The sequence below is a fragment of the Ambystoma mexicanum genome, chromosome 5q (genome assembly GCF_040938575.1).
Source record: "Ambystoma mexicanum isolate Mex_15411 chromosome 5q, UKY_AmexF1_1, whole genome shotgun sequence".
NCBI lineage: Eukaryota > Metazoa > Chordata > Amphibia > Caudata > Ambystomatidae > Ambystoma > Ambystoma mexicanum.
In genome coordinates this window covers 1,221,628,242-1,221,646,620 of record NC_090933.1, presented here as the reverse complement: position 1 = coordinate 1,221,646,620, position 18,379 = coordinate 1,221,628,242, and positions in this window count along the sequence as shown.

Sequence of the window (18,379 nt, the reverse complement as noted above, 5' to 3'; positions counted from 1 at the left end):
CAGATTTTACCTGGCAATTTACCTCATTTTAGAGTGCCTTGATTTACATGTGGAATAGACCTTTGCTTTTGATGTAGGCATAACGGACATTGTAAAATCACAGTTTTCACAATTTCTAAAGGAATGCTAATTCCTTGATCTTGTGCTCACCTGATAGTAGCATTCTCTCCAAGATGCCCACTTTTCTGGTGTGCCCACTTAGCAAGCCCTTACAGATCATTTTCCTCAGACCTCACGTCCATAGCTGAAATTTTGGCATGTGCCTCTGCAACAGAATTGCACCAACGTTCTAATAGGTCTGTTGCGCAGTGTGCATCTGCATGATACACGGTCACTGTACCATGCATCAACAATTTGGTGATATCTTGCCACAGTTATTTTCCCCATAATTCATTTGCATGAATCTAACGTCCATTCTTCTGCCATGTTGGCAGCCAAACAGCTAGTCCATTCGCGACAGACCATGGGGGTCATTACGAGTTTGGAGGTGCCCATGGCGCTATTGGTGCCCTGGCTGCCTCCAAACCCATACCGACTCCGCCCTGGTGAATGGAGCTATTACCGCCCCTTTCCAAGGTTGGCGGGGGCGGTAATTCCCCATTCACCAGGGCCCTTCCCCATTTCCATTTGAGCCCCCATAGGGCTCAATGGGAATGAGGAAGGCGCTTATAACGGTACCACAAATTGCGGTACCCTTATTAGCTCCAAAGTCCCTTTGCGGGTCCTGCCCTTAACGCCTGGTAAAAGCAGGCGTTAAGGGAGGACCCGCAAAGGGGCCTTGGAATAGGGCGGTAAGGGATTACCGCTACCAGTGCCCTTACTGGTACCGGTACTCCCTTACCACCCGGGTCGTAATGAGGCCCCATGAGTGAGTGTATACATAACTACATAACTACTTCTTGGTTCAATGCCTGATAAACTGCATTAAATTCTGCAAATTGACTACTCTTCCCTTACCCCAATGTTGTCAATATTTTCTTCATTTTGGGATTATAAACCACCGCCTTCCAGTGTTGTTCATCCTCTACATATTTAGCTGAACCATCAGTAATCGAAGCATGTTCAGTTCGTTCACTCATCAAATCCCCATAATGGACTCCCCATTTTACCGGAGACTCACAAATGTGGGTCTCCTCTGAGGGTTCCAAATCAACCAGGAGAACACCAGCTACTTGTTCATGTAATGTTGCGATTCCACCCTTCCCTGTTTTGACACAATCTTGTATGTACCATTTCCACTTAATGATGCTAGCCTCTTGAGCATGTCCTATTCTATGTGTTTTAGGAGAGCTCAGTACCCATTACATGATCGGAATTTCCTGTCGGATCAATACATCATGACCACCATCATCTGCTCTGTATCCACAAGAGCCAAAAAGCACGTCAACAATTGCTTTTCAAAGGGAGTGTATCTGTACCCGTCTCAGGTAATTTAGGACTCCAAAAGCCCAAAGGAACACACTTCCTGTCCTGTTTCTGCCACACACTCCAGTTGGCATAACGTTCATGTACAGACACATTTAATTCCACTTCACCTGCCCATAACCGCCATAAATCAAGTACTTTCTGGATCCTATCTTTTGCTAGTTGAAATGCTTTCTCTTGCTCCTCACCCCATTTGCAATCAGATTTGTTTCATGTTAATTTGTAGAGAGGTGCTAGATTCTGCCCAAAGTATGGTATATGTTGTCTTCAGAATCCAAACAACCCTATAAACTGTACAGCTTGTTTCTTATTCACCGGTATAGTGAATTCAGGAATGTTTGGCCTTCGGCACCATCTCACAATCCCATTATGCCACTGGATTCCTCAAATAATCACAGTCTCCGTTGGACCTTGGATTTTCATCTCGTTAATTTCCCAACCTTCCTTTCTCAAACCTCCCATAATGATGTCTAGGTACGTACGCACACTCTGCTCATCCTTTCCCTGTATCAAAATGTCATCAATGTAATTTAAAATCCACACATCAGGTTTGCATGGGATCCTATCCAAATGTTCTGCCACCAGCCGGTGAGAAATGGTCGGATAATGTATGTACCCCATGGGCAAAAATTTAAACATATACTCCCTCCCATTCCAAGAAAATGCAAACTGCTCCTGACACTCTTCTGCAATCGGTACGGTGAAGAATGCATTTGGCAAATCTATCACTGCATACCAAGTCCCTTCAAACCTCTGCACATTTGTGATCAAAGAAACTGCATCTGGGACTGCGGGTATTAATGGAGGAGTGCACTTATTCAACTCATGATAATCTACAGTCATCCTATAGCTTCCGTCCGACTTCTTAACCGGCTAGACCGGATTGTTCCAAGCTTTTGTTACAGGATGTACAACGCCTGCTTCAACATCCTACTGCCCCCCAGGAATATGATATTGTTGTGGCCAAAGGAACCTGCACGGGGGCATCTTCAATTTTCCCAAAATGATGTGGGTACATATCAATGCACTCACCCCGAACGGATAAGTTTCACCTCCTAATGCTAAAGGCAATCCTTCCAGAATATCAAACCCAATGATATATTCAGGTATGGCAACAATTAACACTTGCTATTCATGCCTTTTTAAATTACCAATTTTCATGTCAACCCTTGTTTGGACTGTGGGGGTCTCTCCCTCCTAGTCCAGTGATGGTAAAATGTCTGGCACAAAATCTTGAAGGATTCCCATGAATGAATGAGGCCTCCACTCCGGTATCAATGAAGGCTCGAATAATTTTGTATTCACATGAGGTCATCCGTCTACCTTAATCTGGGCAGATGCTACTGGAGTTTCACCACAATCCTATTCATATTTCGACTGCGTGTATTTGGACTCCAACATCGCACTCACAACTTTCCGTAAATCAGCATAGGTCGGCTGATATGGTGAAGGCATCCCCATGGAGTCGTCATTCATCTCCTCCTCAGGTGGCGTGGATGGGCACTTATCCTCACCTTGCTTCTTCGCATCCTGCCTTTTCACTTGTTTACACCGCTCTTTCTCTTCAAGCCCTCGCTTTTTATACAACCAATACATTTCACGAGTCTCAATTCCATCAATATCTTTGCATGGCTCTCCATCTTTTAATAGTGCCAAAAACATGTCCTTTCTAGATACACGTGAATCTCTACTATAGAACCTCTTTCCAGGGGTCAGTTTATCGCTTCGCCCCTCTCTCTCTCTTTCTCGGGGGATTTCTTACATTTGTCCCATTCCCCTTGGTCCGCTAACTGTCTGATGGCATGTACCACCTCATCTGTTAGCCTATCGTAGGGTCATAATGATATTTTCATATGCCGGTGGAGCAGACCGAATAAGTGTGTTTTACGCTGAGAGCCAGACAATGCCACCACCCGCATATAGTTCTTGATCTTCAATACGGATGGCTTCTTTCATATCATGCTCCCTAAGTGTTTGAATTGCCTCTCTCAGTGTATACCACTTATTCTCATTGCTAGGTCAGTCTGTTGTAAATGGATACTTGCGATTACATTTCAGCAGCTAACTGTAACAAAGACAGTGTTGTATCTCTCAACTGGTTATCAGTAGGCAGCCCTGCACGTAATACTTCTTGAATATGGGTTTCATGGGACAATGGCAGGAACCTGGGACAATTGGTTGAATCTAAAAGACGACCTGCCACAACACTGTCAAATAATCTGACCGTCCATGTTAACAGAAGCCCACCAGAACTCTGTTTCAATCGGTTAATTATTTCCCCAACCTCTTGTTGAGAATAATCCTCCAACGTTGTCAAATCCGCTATGCCACCTCCGGATTATTCAGTTGTGGTCCAGCCCATCTACGCATGACTGGTTTAACGGTCACCTCTTTCCTGTCAAGCTCTGGTTTGGACAGTACCTCCCTATGCGAACCACTCTCTGAGCTAGTACTGTCAAATACATCCTCATCCCATTGGTCGGGATACCAATCAACCCCTGCGGAGCCAATCACTGTTGCCACATTGCAGGTATCCCCTCTCCCTTTTCTCTTTAGATATTCGAATTGGGCAACTCTCAGAGCAGCTCGATCAACTACTGCCTAATATGTATCTGCCTTATCATGATGCAATTTCATCTGAAGCTGCTGCATTAATGCAATCTGTTTCTCAGCGGCCAGCTCCTTTTTCAATTTTAAGACACTGGTCTTCAATTGTGCATCCTGTTCATGCACCTTTCTGAATGCATGTAAGAAAATCCAACCTCGTCTGCCCAAAGCTGAACATTCCTTTCCCTTTTCTACCAGTACCTGATCCAAGCAAGCCCCCACCTCACCGGGACTCGCCTCTCAAGTACTCGTGTCCCAGGTCTCACTCAAACCGGCAGCACACATCCAAGACTATGCCAGTTTATCTTACAGACTCTTTGTCCACTCTGGGATCATCACTTTGGGACAGTCTCCATCTGTGAAGCTTCCTTTTTTCCTGAATAGGGAACTCATGGTGTCAATTAATGTTTTGTGTCCCTATCAAAAATACCTCACACACACACTTGTATACATCACAAAATTTTCTTTCTGTGTTCACGTTTCACATTCCTTTGGTCTCTGGCATCAATTGCAGAATCAAGACCCTGCTCACAGCACTATTATGTTTTGCTTTTCTTACACATCTAATGACCTTAGAAATACTCACCCTATTACATGTCCCAAAAGCTCTTTGACCCAGGAAGGCAATAATGCACACATAGAAAAATTATTGGAATATAATTGCCTCTTTACATGCCCTTTTTTCACACACACACATAATAAGCATGTAAATGACAATTGGGATAAATATAATTGGTTATATATAGACACACAAACGAGAATAGTTACAAAGGGGTCTACATCACCGCTAGTGCAGCTGTAGGAGAAAACTTTATCTCAGCCACTACAACACTACCCATTCCCGAGGCAGGTAGGCAGAGAGATCACATGTACTAACGGGGTCTCGAGCGGAGCATCCTCCCCCTTAGCGAGACTTCACCACCAGTGAAGTCCAGGTTTCCAGTTCTCTGTCTCCTCATCAGGATACCTCTCTTCTTGTGAGGGACAAATTCCTGCCCCTCATGGTTTGCAAACTGTCCACGGCCAAAAGATAGGCAGCAAGCATGGGAGGCAAAGAGTGGAAAAATCCAGACAGGAGTGGAAAAAACCAGCTTGTCTCCTGTGCACTCAATCCCAGCACCCCTTTTCAATGCACCTGCACATCTCTGAATCCCTTCTCGACATGTATTGAGCGAACAACACAACTATCCTTCATAGTGAGCTCCTATTTTTCATAATATAATATTGCAATCATTGCAGAATTCATGTCTGCCTTCTAACTGAGCTCACAAAAATGTAAACTTTAATTGTGGTTTGGAAGTGAATGTACCAAAATGGCCGCGCATCATCGTCATGTCTTTATCTCATCACATGCATTACACCTCTAGATGAGAAGGGATTAGTACTGGTGTACTGTGATGAGGAAGAGCGAGGTGGTGTTAGTGGAGGACTGTGATGAGGAAGACTGACGTTGTGTAGTTGTGGACTATCTTGACAAATCAACTTCTGGGGCAACAGTGGTCCAGGAATGAAAATCGGTTTCTAAACCACCAATCAGCCCCACACCTCTACTACAGCAAAAGAAGTCTGAACAGATTGAAAACAAATGCAAATTATAAACCTCCTTGTCCAATCTTAATAACTTGGACAGAACGGCAGGCTTATCTCTGAAAGGTTGTGGATCGTTGTTATTTGCAACACAGCAAAACTACAATTATCACCGATTGATAAAAGGGACTGCCCAGTCAAGGTTGTATACACATATCTACTTTATTATCATCACAACAGACAGTTCCAGCACACTACAAAATTCAACCCACCCTGTAATTGAATGCAGAGGACAGACAGTTTAAAAGAAGGAAAACGGATGCACTCTGGATACTGACAGGTGGGTAGTCTGCAACATTCTGCACTATGTAACATCTCTGCCTGTAACACTAGAATGTAGAGCACTTCATGAGGAATGGTAACAAGATGCAGGTTCCATTAGAATGTGCATCTTTAGAAGCACAGAGCAACAGAAACAGAGCTGACTTGGAGGAAGCCAGTGGGGAGTAGATAAGCTCTTAAATAAAGATGAATAAAGAAATTCACCTGTCTGCTGTATCCTTCATAGTTGGTATAGTGATTAATCGCAAAAGTTCAAGGACTTGTTTCTGCTTAGCAAAAAAAATAATTTGAATGTCACTTTGACGCAAGCCATTTTCCTGTCAAATGGGCAATGTTTTGAAATGATACTTGGGTATAAATACGACCTCTGTGCCTCAGTTTTATATCCGGCTGGAATGAGAACGCCTGGAAACAGAGGTGTTAGATGCATCTGAAACATCTTAAGGTTGTGTGCCATAACTTCCTGTGATATCATTTGACTCTGCCCCCAAGTGACATCACTTCCTGGGATGCCATCAGAGGTCAAGGGTCATGTGATGTCACTTCCGCTACACCTGGCATTTTGTTAATTTTAAGGTTAAAGGACATTCATACTGCACGCTAATACCACCGAAGTGGTCCCCTGGCGCTCTGATGGATCTGAATGGTGAGAGATTAGATTTTGTTGAAATTACACCCCTGAGTGGCACTAGCTCAAGCACAACAAGCTCTTATACAAGTACAGCAGGCACTAGAACATTCATAAGCACCCTCACCGCAAAACACAGTAGCGTCATGGAATGTGCATGCGCTGACACAGACAGCCATACCCAGAAGAGTGGGAGCGAAAGTAAAGGGAGGGAGTGCTTTCACCCGCACAATACTGAATTTACACACACCACAGAATAGGCCTATATGACCTTTCTATACCAAGGTTGTATATTTTGCAATATGTCATTAGACATATTAGGGAGATATTTGAGTAACTGGCCAGGGAATAATATGCACTACTGCAGGGATTAATTATTACATTAGCTTTTTAAGACCAGAAAATATAAAGGGCTGTGCCATTAGATTACATAGTATTACTTATGGAGTACATACACTGATTTCCGTAGCTTTCAAAAATAAAGGTCAGATTGTTAAAGATTGTCCACAGAGTTTTTATTCAGATAAGAATTATTTGTGGATGAGATAGAAGGACCAATGAGTTTAAGCCAGCGAGGAGCTGCAAAATTGAGGGAATAAACTGAAGGACAGTGGCAGCTCTTTTTGAGGAACGCAGGCAGATTAATTTGACAAACAAAGACTTATATAATGTAAGTTTATTTAGCAATTAAAGATTGCAAACAGAGACCAGGAGGATTTGGCAGAAGTACTGGGCATGTTGTAGTCCAGAAGTATCTAAGATGTTTGGTGTATTACACAGAGAGAAGAGAAGGAAACTTGGAGATGTGGAAAGATAGGGCATCATGCACAAGATATGGAAAACATAGGGATATTTTGTCACGTTATGGCCACACACATTGAATATATATATAAATATATATCCCCCGCAGAATAGTAGACAATATTCCCACAATGCAAGAATAACACCAACTTAAGCAACAGTAACGTCATGTCCTGCTTGCACAACATAAGAGAACAGAGAGTGTGTGTCATATATGTCGTATATCTGGAGCAATTTGAAAATTATAGGGGAGTGTCTACAAGAAATAATATGACACACAGTAACATGCAACAGTCAGGGACAGGAATGAGGGGCTGTGAGGAAAAACATAATGAGAGAACGCTTGCCAGCACAGGGAACAGCGTATAAAAAACAAGTAAGTAACAAAACATGATTTTATTACAAGGCCTTCAGCAGTGGCCCTGTAGTTATGGTTAAGTTGCTCGACCCATAGGAAGAGCATTGTTAGGGCGGCTTATAACTTTGCCCACCCCCGATGAATTTTTACCAAACTTTGCAAATAAAGTATATAGGCACGGAAAAATTTGCCTGGGAAATTTGGTGAGATTTTGTCAAGGGGGGGCAAAGTTGTAAGGGGATCCCAAAATGTCAGCTTTTTCCATAGATGAAATGGAAAGGAAATGTTGCTCATGTCTACAGCCCAAACTGCTGGATGGATTTTCACCAAATTTGTGGAAGGGGCGGAGGCTTGGTCCCAAAAGTGTGCCTTTGTAAATATGGTGTAAATCCGTCCAGTAGTTTTGATTAAAAATGGCTCAAACGTAGGTTAAAAAAATTCATGATATCTGGGTTCGGTTCAAGGACTCACTTCCCTGTTCGGTCCGTGTACGGGTCTCTGATTGGCCAAGAGGGTGATGTGATGTCCACGGACATCGGACACGCCCACTGATTGGATGGTGAAAAACGTGAAGTGCGTCAGATTTTTGGAAACACACGCCATGTTGGATTCGCGTGTCTGCGAACATTGTGGTAAAAACCTATTGAAAAACACAACATTGCACTTGTCAAACTCATCAAACAATCTCTAGGGAGTTGGAGGATGATCCAAGCTGGATTACTGCAACTGACTCTCCCTTAACCTTCCTATTTCCTCCCTCTTCCCTCTTCAACTAATCCAGAATAGGACTGCAAGGCTTATCCTTGGCCTCAAGCCAAGGGACAACATCTATCCAGCCCTAAAATCTCTATACTGGCTCCCGGTGGTTGCAAGGATCAAATTCAAGACCCTCTGCATCATCCACAAGGATTTCAGGGGCCTGGGAACTTGCTATACCCAACTCTCTCTAAATACCTCCCTTCTACTGTCCTTTGGTTCTCTAGTCCCAACTCTCTGCAGATCAGACATTTCTCCAAGCAGAGACTGAGGGGGGGAGGGGGGGTAGATCACTTTCTTTGGCAGGAGCCTCCCTCAGGAATGGCCTCCCTCCCTCTCTACGGCTTCTCAAGACCTACCCTTTCTCCTTCTGCTTCTCTCTCCCGCTACCTTGCTAACCTCCTCCTGCCAATGCAATTGGTTACCTGTGTCCCTAATGAGCCTTACCGGGGCTAGGCCTTACTTTCAACCAGTCTTGCTCACTCGGGCTCCCCCTAGCACTTGCCCAGCCCCTGGCCTCACCCCTCCTGCACTTCTCCCTCCTCCCACTCTCCCTATCCCATCCCTCAGCCCTGACCTGCCCTCTTTCCCAGGACTTCTTTTCACTGCACTTGCACGTTCCAAATGTCACAAACCCCAGTAGGGCCATTATTGTTGTTTTCCCTCTTTTGTCTTGTGGCACCTGGCACTAATTGTGTACAGGCACTGTACTAATGTTCAATAAATAAATAAATAGATAAAACAATGATGAATTTAATCCTGCTTCCAGTGCACCCAGTCGCGGTGAAAATGTTCTTCCGTCCCAGCTATGACAAGAAGCAGAATAATCTCTAGCCAAGTCACAAAGGCCGGAAATAGAATCTCTGCATCATTGACGCCTTCCAATACCAGTGGGGAGGGCTGTAACAAGTGCCACCGTGCCAACCACCAATTATGGGCCCGAGGTAGAGCGCTTACTGAGTGTAAGGGCTTATAACATATGGTATTACCATCTCCACCAGGATTGCAGAGCCATTACAACATGGCTAAATTACAGACACAAATGAAAAAAAAAGAAAACACTTGAAGAAGGTGCCCAGAATCTTGCATTCACCATTGTCCTGGTGGAATGATGGCGTAAGGAGATACTGAGGAATGATGCAGAATGTTACCAGAGAAGAATTAAGCATTGGAACAGTGGTTAATTCTCTCATAGATCCTTTGTTCATAATGGCTGGACAACATTTCAATGTTATAATTATCCAATAATACCTCCTTACCCTTGCGCAAGATCCACTGGCCGGTAATATCACAGCAGCCAAGGACCGCGCAAAGCAAGAGCCTTACCGCCGGGACGCCTCTATTACAGTCCGGTGAAGCCTGCGGTTGGGGGTGCAGTGCATAACTGCAATACTACAACACTGAAAACAAATAGAGGGTGGGGGCGTGAACAGGTAAGCAGCAGGAAGAGGATTAGAAGATAAGTAAAAACAGTGGTGTGGGCTTGTATTGTGAGAATCAGCCCACGTTCTGAGCAACGTTTTGGCTGCCACCGCTGTCTCGGATGCTAATTAAACTCCATTGCCCGCCCAAGGGCCTTACGGGAGTTATGGGCCCTGAAGAATGATTTAAAGGCCTGATTACAGCAAGGGCATCTAACAGGGTTTTGCGACCACATAGCTACCAGTGAGGCCCTCTTCACTCTGGATTCTATACAGCATGGTTATTCATTGTGTGCCCACCGCCCAAGATGTTTTAAACCTCAACTGCCATGCTCATTCGCCAGCGTATTCAATTGTGAAAGATGACAGAGTTGTAATCCAAACTATATGTCGGTTTTATACAAATAACCAGGCTGTATGTATAGGGAAATAGACAAATAGAAGTTATTATAGAAATCTGGCTGGGCAGTCCCAGAGAACTAGCTCTGGCTCCAGTGGCTCCACACTAAAGACAGGGCGGGTGTCGACTTGAGGTACAGGAGTAGGACGCGGTAGGATATTATCAGGGAAGGCGAAGGCATAAGCTATGAGAATTAGCATTGGTTGAGGACAGAGGAATAGAATCACAAAAGTGCAGCTCGGAGTGGGAAATGGCAGGTGACCGGCATTGAAGAGGTTTGAAGTGATGGACATGGGGACAATCGAAAGGCAGTATGAGACAATGCAGGTTATATCAGCTGGTATAGCCCGCAGATTGGCCAATGTCGTAGCCCCTTCAGGTTTCCAAGGGCTATAATTAATGTTATGTTACTCAAACCTTTACTGCAATATGGATTGGCGATATATGAAGGTGTGGCGAGCTTGCAGTTGATTTATGGAACGACGCACTCTCTCACTCATAGATTTAACTTCCACACTCATTAATTTCCAAGGGTTTATGGATTTTGCAGGAGTTTTCAATGGAGTTTAAGGAAAGTTTTGAAGGTTGATAATGATAAGAGACACCTCAGGACACAGAGCGTTCTTAATTTGGTCTGACCCATTACATCAAAGGGGTTGTTTTTGTGATTCTTGAGGCATAGGAAGGGCTGTGATGAGCGGGAGGGTGTCTTGGCAATCTCTGATAGCGTACTTCCATGGTCTCGCGGCGGCAAACCACTGGAGGTAATGAGATAGGCAACAGCAATCACAAGAGATCTGCCTGTCCCAAACAAGCTGCAATATGGATTGTGCTAAACAGGATTAGCCCCTGCTCAAAGGGGATTGCACATGCTCACTGGTAGCAAGTCGGGACTTAAGGGTGTGGCTACAGGACTGCCCTTCTTTTCGAAATTAAGGACACAGATTTGTGAGCATAGAAAAGGAGGCCATTCATCAATAGGTAGGACTGGATTCTAGTGGGTGGAGTCTCCACAGGGTACAATGGACACAGACAGAGGACTGCTTCCACCTCTAAAAGGGTGGTGGCACTGCAGAACAGCAGTGGGAGAAGGCAGTTCCCCTTCTAGCGAGACTGCAGTCCCAACCAGTTTAGAGTCCACAATTTTCAGTCAAACGTCAGACCCATTAATGAGGAAACTTGTGTAAGAGCCTGTGTGCATGGGCTAAAGTGCATGTTTTCATAAACACAGTAGGACAATTACATATCCTAAGGCAACAGCTCCCCCTAGCGGTGATAATAGGCAAATTGATGTGAGTTGCCATTGTCTCTATATATACTAAGGCAACACCTCCCTCTTGCGGTGACAACAGGCAAAGCTATGACTGCATCGGACAAACATACAGGACAAACATACATCTGGCCTTTTATTATCTTGTTAGATTTGATGGGTCGTGTTCTATATGTCACAGATAGCCTGACCACCCACAGTGCCTACTTTCAAATACTCAGGGGATCACCTGTTTTTGACAGAAACATTGTTAGCCTGCAGGGATTTTACAAGGGCAAACAGAAACTTCCCTCACTAATTTTATTTTTATTTATTATTATTTATCTGTCTCTCCTCTGCTTCGCACTTTCCACTTCTCCCCCCTTGCATGCAATTTTCCCCTCGCCTTCTCTCATGCACTTGCGCGTTCTCAATGTCACTGGGCCTAGTAAGATCGCTGTTTTGTTCTCCCTGTTCCCCTCCCTTGCCTTGTCGCGCTCTGAAACACTTGTGCACGAGCGCAATCGAAATAAAATATCAATATCAATATCAATATCAATAAAGTGAAATCTGACCTGCAGGGCTGAACCAGATGTTGCACAGGTCTCACATAGGGCCTCATCATGAGTTGGGCGGTAACGCTGGCACTATTAGCACCAGCCTTAATAGCCCTACCGCCAAACCCCCCCCCCGACGCTAATAGCACCGGATCACGGGTTTGGCGGAACGGGTATTGCCCATTCCCCACTGAGCCCATTCGGGAATGCCCCATTCCCCATTGGTCTCAATGGGGAATTTTCACGCTCTTACCGCCGGTGGATTTCCCGCTGGCGGTAATAGTGCACCATTTCGGCAGAATTCCCCCCAAACCTGTGATTTGGCAGAACCTTAAATTCGGCGGTAATAGAGCTACCGTCAAATTTAAGGGTTACCGCCAAACTCGCGATGAGGCCCATAAAGTTGAATCTCACATATAATACAGGCACTTATTTCCTTTGTAAGGAGGTTCTTAATGGCCAATGAGCTCTCATGGCAATGGCCATGCAGACCCAAATTGGTACTAACCCACATGGCTTGCATCTGATCCTATCTTTAAACATGTCGAGAAGGTGCAGTGTCACACTGACATCCTATTAAGGCTTCAAGCGTCAGATTCTCAAGCATGAGCGCATATGGAATAAGTGCACAGAATGTGCTTTTTTCCATTTGCACGCTTTGCTGAAATGCATAGTTAACCTTATTCTCAAAGGCAACCCGTGCATTTCAGGAGGGGCTGGATAATAGCGCACAGATGCTCTGTCAAGCCTCCTTGCATAGATCTGTGTTGGCAGCATGTTCCTGACACTAATGTATGACATGCTCCCAGCAAACACATGGTTACTGGGAGCACATTTCAAAGAGACGGACCGTTAAAGGTCATGTCCTAGTGAAATGCTTGCACACAAAAAAAACATTTCCATCGCTGTTTGGGGGTGGAGATGCGAGTGTGAAAGCCATAGTTTAAACAACAGTTGTCACACTTAAAATTAAAATAAATTCATAATATGATCAGAAATGACCCTGGCCCTCATTACGACCCTGGCGGAGGACCATGGTGCAATTTGCACCATGGTCCATGGCGCTAAGCTGCCAACTCCGCCATGGTGGTTGGCGGACTTACCGCCCCATTCCGACCTTGGCGGGGCGGTAAGTCCCCAATCCCCATTTACCCTTCCCCATTCCCATTTTTGCCCCATAGGGTATAATGGGAGTGGGGAAGGCGTTAATTACGCCACCGTAAATTACGGTGGCGTAATTAACAACAAGTCCCGTAGCGCCATGGATTTTTCCGCCTGCAAAAAGCAGGCGTAAAAATCACCATGGCGCTACGGGAACTCGTAGTCAGGCGGAAAGGTACGCCATGCTTTACGCCGGCGTAAACCCCTTTCCGCCAGGGTCGTAATGAGAGCCCCTGTCATGATTTGCACGTGTGTTATGGGCTGACCGTCCGTTCTACAAATTTAAAAGCACATCCCATCTGTGAATTTTGGATGCACTTTCATACGCTGGTGGATCTCCTAACTTGTGCCAAAACAAACGTGAGAATATGGCCTCATATATTTGAAGGCAAAATGCATATTCCATCATTACGAGTCTGCCATTAACCCGCTGCCTTACCTTTTCCTCCACCTGATCTCCCTTTGCTCCTGGGATATCACAGGTGGCAGCAGAACAGTAAATTCCAAGCAGTGGCACCGTTAGTAAGCAGATCTCTAGTAAGCAGATTTTTCACTGAAGCACTGGCATCGTTTGGAACAGTGCCGGTGCTTCAGTGAAAAATCTGCCAGTAGCAGCCAGAATTATGTGCAGGTCAGGTTTGCCGGTAATTCACAGCCCCTACCAGCAGACTTGAAGTGAGCCAGTCCAGGAAAGGTGCTGGTAACTTTGTTACCAGCATCTTTATTTCCAGACCGACTCACTTATAATGAGGGCCATAAATCCAAGAATAGTGGAAGTTAAGGCTCCCAGGAATCTTGTCATAGATAGGGGTTTAGTGCAAGCAATTACTTTGCACAGTGTTTTTACAGGAAACCTTTGACAAAAAGAAATCTGCAGTCTTACTCATCCCGTCTGAGGGAAGCTACGGCTTGACCGATTGCTTGTACAGCTCGTAAAAAGTAGTGATTGGGTCCACGAAGGATTTTTTTGATGGACGGATCCCTAACTCCAGCATCCTCAAAAATGAAACAGGAAAGCTTGACTCTGATGTTGGTAATCAATGGTGTCTGCATGGTCTAGGCCAATTTTACCAAAAATAAATGGTCGCAATGACCAAAGGTTCTAAAAATGCTACCACCAAAGGTACTCATGGTATAGTGAGCGGGTGTTGGGGGGGACACCCCTGCAGCCTTCCTTTTAAAAATAAATCGGGCTGCGGGGGTGTCCCCTGCAACCCCCACTCACTATACTTTAGGGTATAGTGAGCGGGAGCTGTGGAGGACACCCCTGCAGCCTTCTGTTACAAAAAAAAGAAAAGGACCCTGCAGCACTGGTTCCCGATCACGGACGTGAAAGGGAACTGGCGCTGCAGGAACCCAGCGTGAAGATGAAGGTGAGTGGGGTTTGTTTATGTTGAGGGTGTGGGTGTGGGTGTGCTGAGGGTGTGGGGGCAGGGGGGTGTTATGGGTGTGTGTGTGGGTGTGAGTTTGTATGTGTGTTTGCATGAGAAAGGTGCACACTTTTGGTAGTTCGCACATTTCTCATGCAAACGTTTTCCCCGCGGTACTTTCAGACGCAGGCAAATCATTGCAAATCATCTGCATAACCCGTGAGCTGAAGGCCACTTATCCTTATTTGTTCAGGATCTATGGGAAGGTCCATGGACAACACAGAATTGAAGAAATTCTGAAAGGCTCAAAGGATGGCCAGTGAACTCCCTATTCTCTCTCCCCCATATGAGCCAATCTCAGTGTGTCTTCAAGAGTGGAATGAAATATATATGCATCCATTGGTTTACCTGTATCTGTCAGTCATTCCTTTGCAGTATGTCCCCAAGGAAAACGATTTGCTTCATATTAAAGTGATATTAGTAAAAGGAACCTAGCACCATAAGGTTTATGTTTAGGACTTGCCGTCAGGACTTGTTTCTCTGGTGCTCTGTGAGCAGGATGTTGACTAAATCTGTTCCTGCTTGGAAATAACCCATATTTTCTACCCCTGTTTCCATGGGGAAGGGTGGGCACCGAGTACGTACTACAGAAACCTTTGGCCAACACTGGGAATTATTTGAACCAGTGCTAACTTGCACCAGTACAGAAATGCACTAAATAAAATACCTATTTGTGCTGGTGCAATTCCTTTGTACTGACTCAAAACCTGCATTGCACCAATGCACACTCTACACAGTAGGTACTCTCGTAGCATGGAAGGGCATTCTTGAAGGAAAGGCTGAACATGTTTGCTAGAACCTCTGAATTGCTCAAGGAATCCAAAGATTTGCTGGGATAAGACACCGGTTGTGAAACGTTAAAAGCAAACCGTACCTAAGGAAAGATCTTGAGAATCATAAAGGAATTCCAGTGGAATTGGGGCCTCAGAAAGAGTCCCTCTCTGGGAATTCGCCATCTGTAGGTTGCGCCATGATTGGTTCTCTGGGATATGCTCTGGCATTATTAAAAAAAAAAAAGGTTTTTAGTGGAACGCCTAATCTATTCACCCTTTTGACAGCTCTCTGAAATGTTGCCTTGGGACGTGAGAACTAACCAGCTTTCTGTCATCTGCCTCTCAGCCAATAACCGGAGCCTCATAGGTTATCTGTCAGCAGCCTTTGGATACATTATAATTGTTCATTTATAATGTGGTTAATACTAGGGATGGTTTCTATGTGCAGGATCGGAACCTGTGTTGTGCTGCGTTGTCTTGCTTCCAAGACAAGCATGTTGCCCCTGAGCTATCCTTTCTCCTCAAGAAGATGCTAATGGATGATGGAACATCTTTGCTAGGATGATACAGCTGTCCAGTTTAGGTAGCATAAGGCTAGCTGGACCTATCTACTAATGTGGTTTTGCTCCCTCTCCATCTTGAACGTGACTTTCTCAAATTCTGGAACCTCCTCAAGACTTTCCTCTTTACCTCTGCCTTCCCCTCCACTGTCCTCTGTTAATCTCACTGTGGCTTGTTTGGTGTTCTGGGCCTTATGCATCCTCCGGGCCCTGACCTCCCCCACCGAATCCCCCCAGATTCTATCTTCAGCACTTGCCTCGGCTCACCTTTCACCCTGGAGGCTCCCACTTATCTTACATTGCACTTTACTTGTTGCTCGCCCATGAGCACCACAGCACCGATCCCATTCCACTTCTCTTCTGCACTTGCACGTTCTGAACACTCACGAGGCATAGTAGAATGGTCCCCCCCCCCACACTGTATTTAATATTTGTGTATGTACTTACTCGTTGTTACTTCCCCTTGTCCCCTCCCTGTTGCCCTGTGGGCGCTTTGAAACAGTATTTACTTCCTGTATAAGCGCCTGACAAGCCAACAATACATAAATACGTTGATCCAGGTGAAACAAATGCGAATGGAGGCTCATAGCCATCACTTTCTGCTGAACTGTGCTTCTTCCTACTCTTCTAGATCCAAAATAGAAATGCTCATTTACAGCATTGGAAACGTAAACGTAAAAGGCAATCACATGAAAGATGTTCACAGCCGCTGCCTGGGGCGGGGCATATTTAAATATCGGGCAAACGTAGAGTACAAGATTTGCATGGACTGCCAGGCTGCCCAGTACATGCATTTGCAGCCTAGCCCTCCTACTGAAGACTGGATCCTTTGTGTGTTTCCGGCTGGACACAGGTTGCAATAAGCAATCAGCTCATTGCTTCCTGTAGCAGGATGTAGGTTTTGTAAGAGATGATTTCAGACAGAGTGCTTGCGTCGCTTGTTGACCCGGGATCTGGGATAGTCGTTCTTCCAACTATGAGAGTTTTTAGTTTTCCTGTAAAGTCAATCGCACTAACATACCTCTCCAGAGCATCTCATGCTTGGACATCGGTGGCCTAAATTCACCCTCTTCTAAAGCCGCGTGATGTTAATTGCAAGATCCATTTATATGTTGCCCTTATTTTTAGAGTTGGCACTTTTTTTTTCTCTCTTTACTAGAAAATACAAATTCTCCAATTCTTGATTGCATTCTTGCACGATTCAACTCAGCGCAGGGAATTTTGCACTGATGGGTCCCAGGTTACGATGCTTACAGTTTGTACTCCCTGCTGGTCCAATCTTTTTTGCTTCATTAATTCTTTGAATACTAATATCCTGCTGTTATCGCTACAGGGAGTGTTTGTGTAATTTTCCATATTGCCTTTAATTGGAAAATTCTCATCAATTGCAAAATGCCTGTGATCTTCATGTTTCTTATTACTCTGCATGTATTACTAATTACTTTTTTTCTCAATATTTTATTCATAAACAGAAATACGTACGACCATAAAAGCCAAAAGAAGCTAACGAGTATGAAGTGAATTAAACATATGAAAGAAACAATAACATTACTGTGTGGGACTCATATACTGTTACCGCAAGAGATATTGTTAATTTGATGCATAATTCAGATTTCTTGTTATTTCTCATTTTGGAGAGCACTTTGAATCCATTGGGACAAGTGAAATGACTGTATTTGTATCTTTTTTGTATTTTATTTTGAATGTAGAAATTACTTCATGCCAAAGCGCTGTCCAGAATCACTTACGGTAAAAATATTGAAAACAAAAGGCAAGAAAACAAAAATGAAGACTGGAGAAGATAATTCTTAAGGTCAGAGCGGAAGATAGAATAATAAGTCACCAAGCGGAGAGAAAGAGGAAGGGCGTTCCAATGCAAAGGAGCCAATAGAGAAACAGAATGAAAACGAGGCTGAGCACAAGCGGGGCGAGGGAAGATAAAAGGAGACTAGAAATGAGAGAGACGGAGGAGTAAGACCATAAAGGGATTTAAAAACTGTACTGCGAAAAATGAATTTGAGACAAGAATGAAAGGATAACCAGCCAAGTGAAAGCAACGAGGAAGAAATAGAGTCACCAGGAAAAAGCAAGCATGACAAACAAATATAAAAGTAAAAAACAGTTTTAAAAGGAGCCAAACGTGATAGAGGGTGTCCAAAAAAGAGTGGAAGAACAATGAAACAGATGTGAAAAAATTAGAGAAGAGATCAACAGTTTAGTTGCCTGAAATATAAGAAAGGGCCTAGCGTATATTAAAAAGATGAAAACAACACAAACTTGCAAGCAAAGAATTACATATGGAGAAGGAGAGAACAGAATGAAAATGAAGACCATGGTTAAGAGCAGCAATAGAGATAGGAGTAAAGACGGAGGATAAAATATAG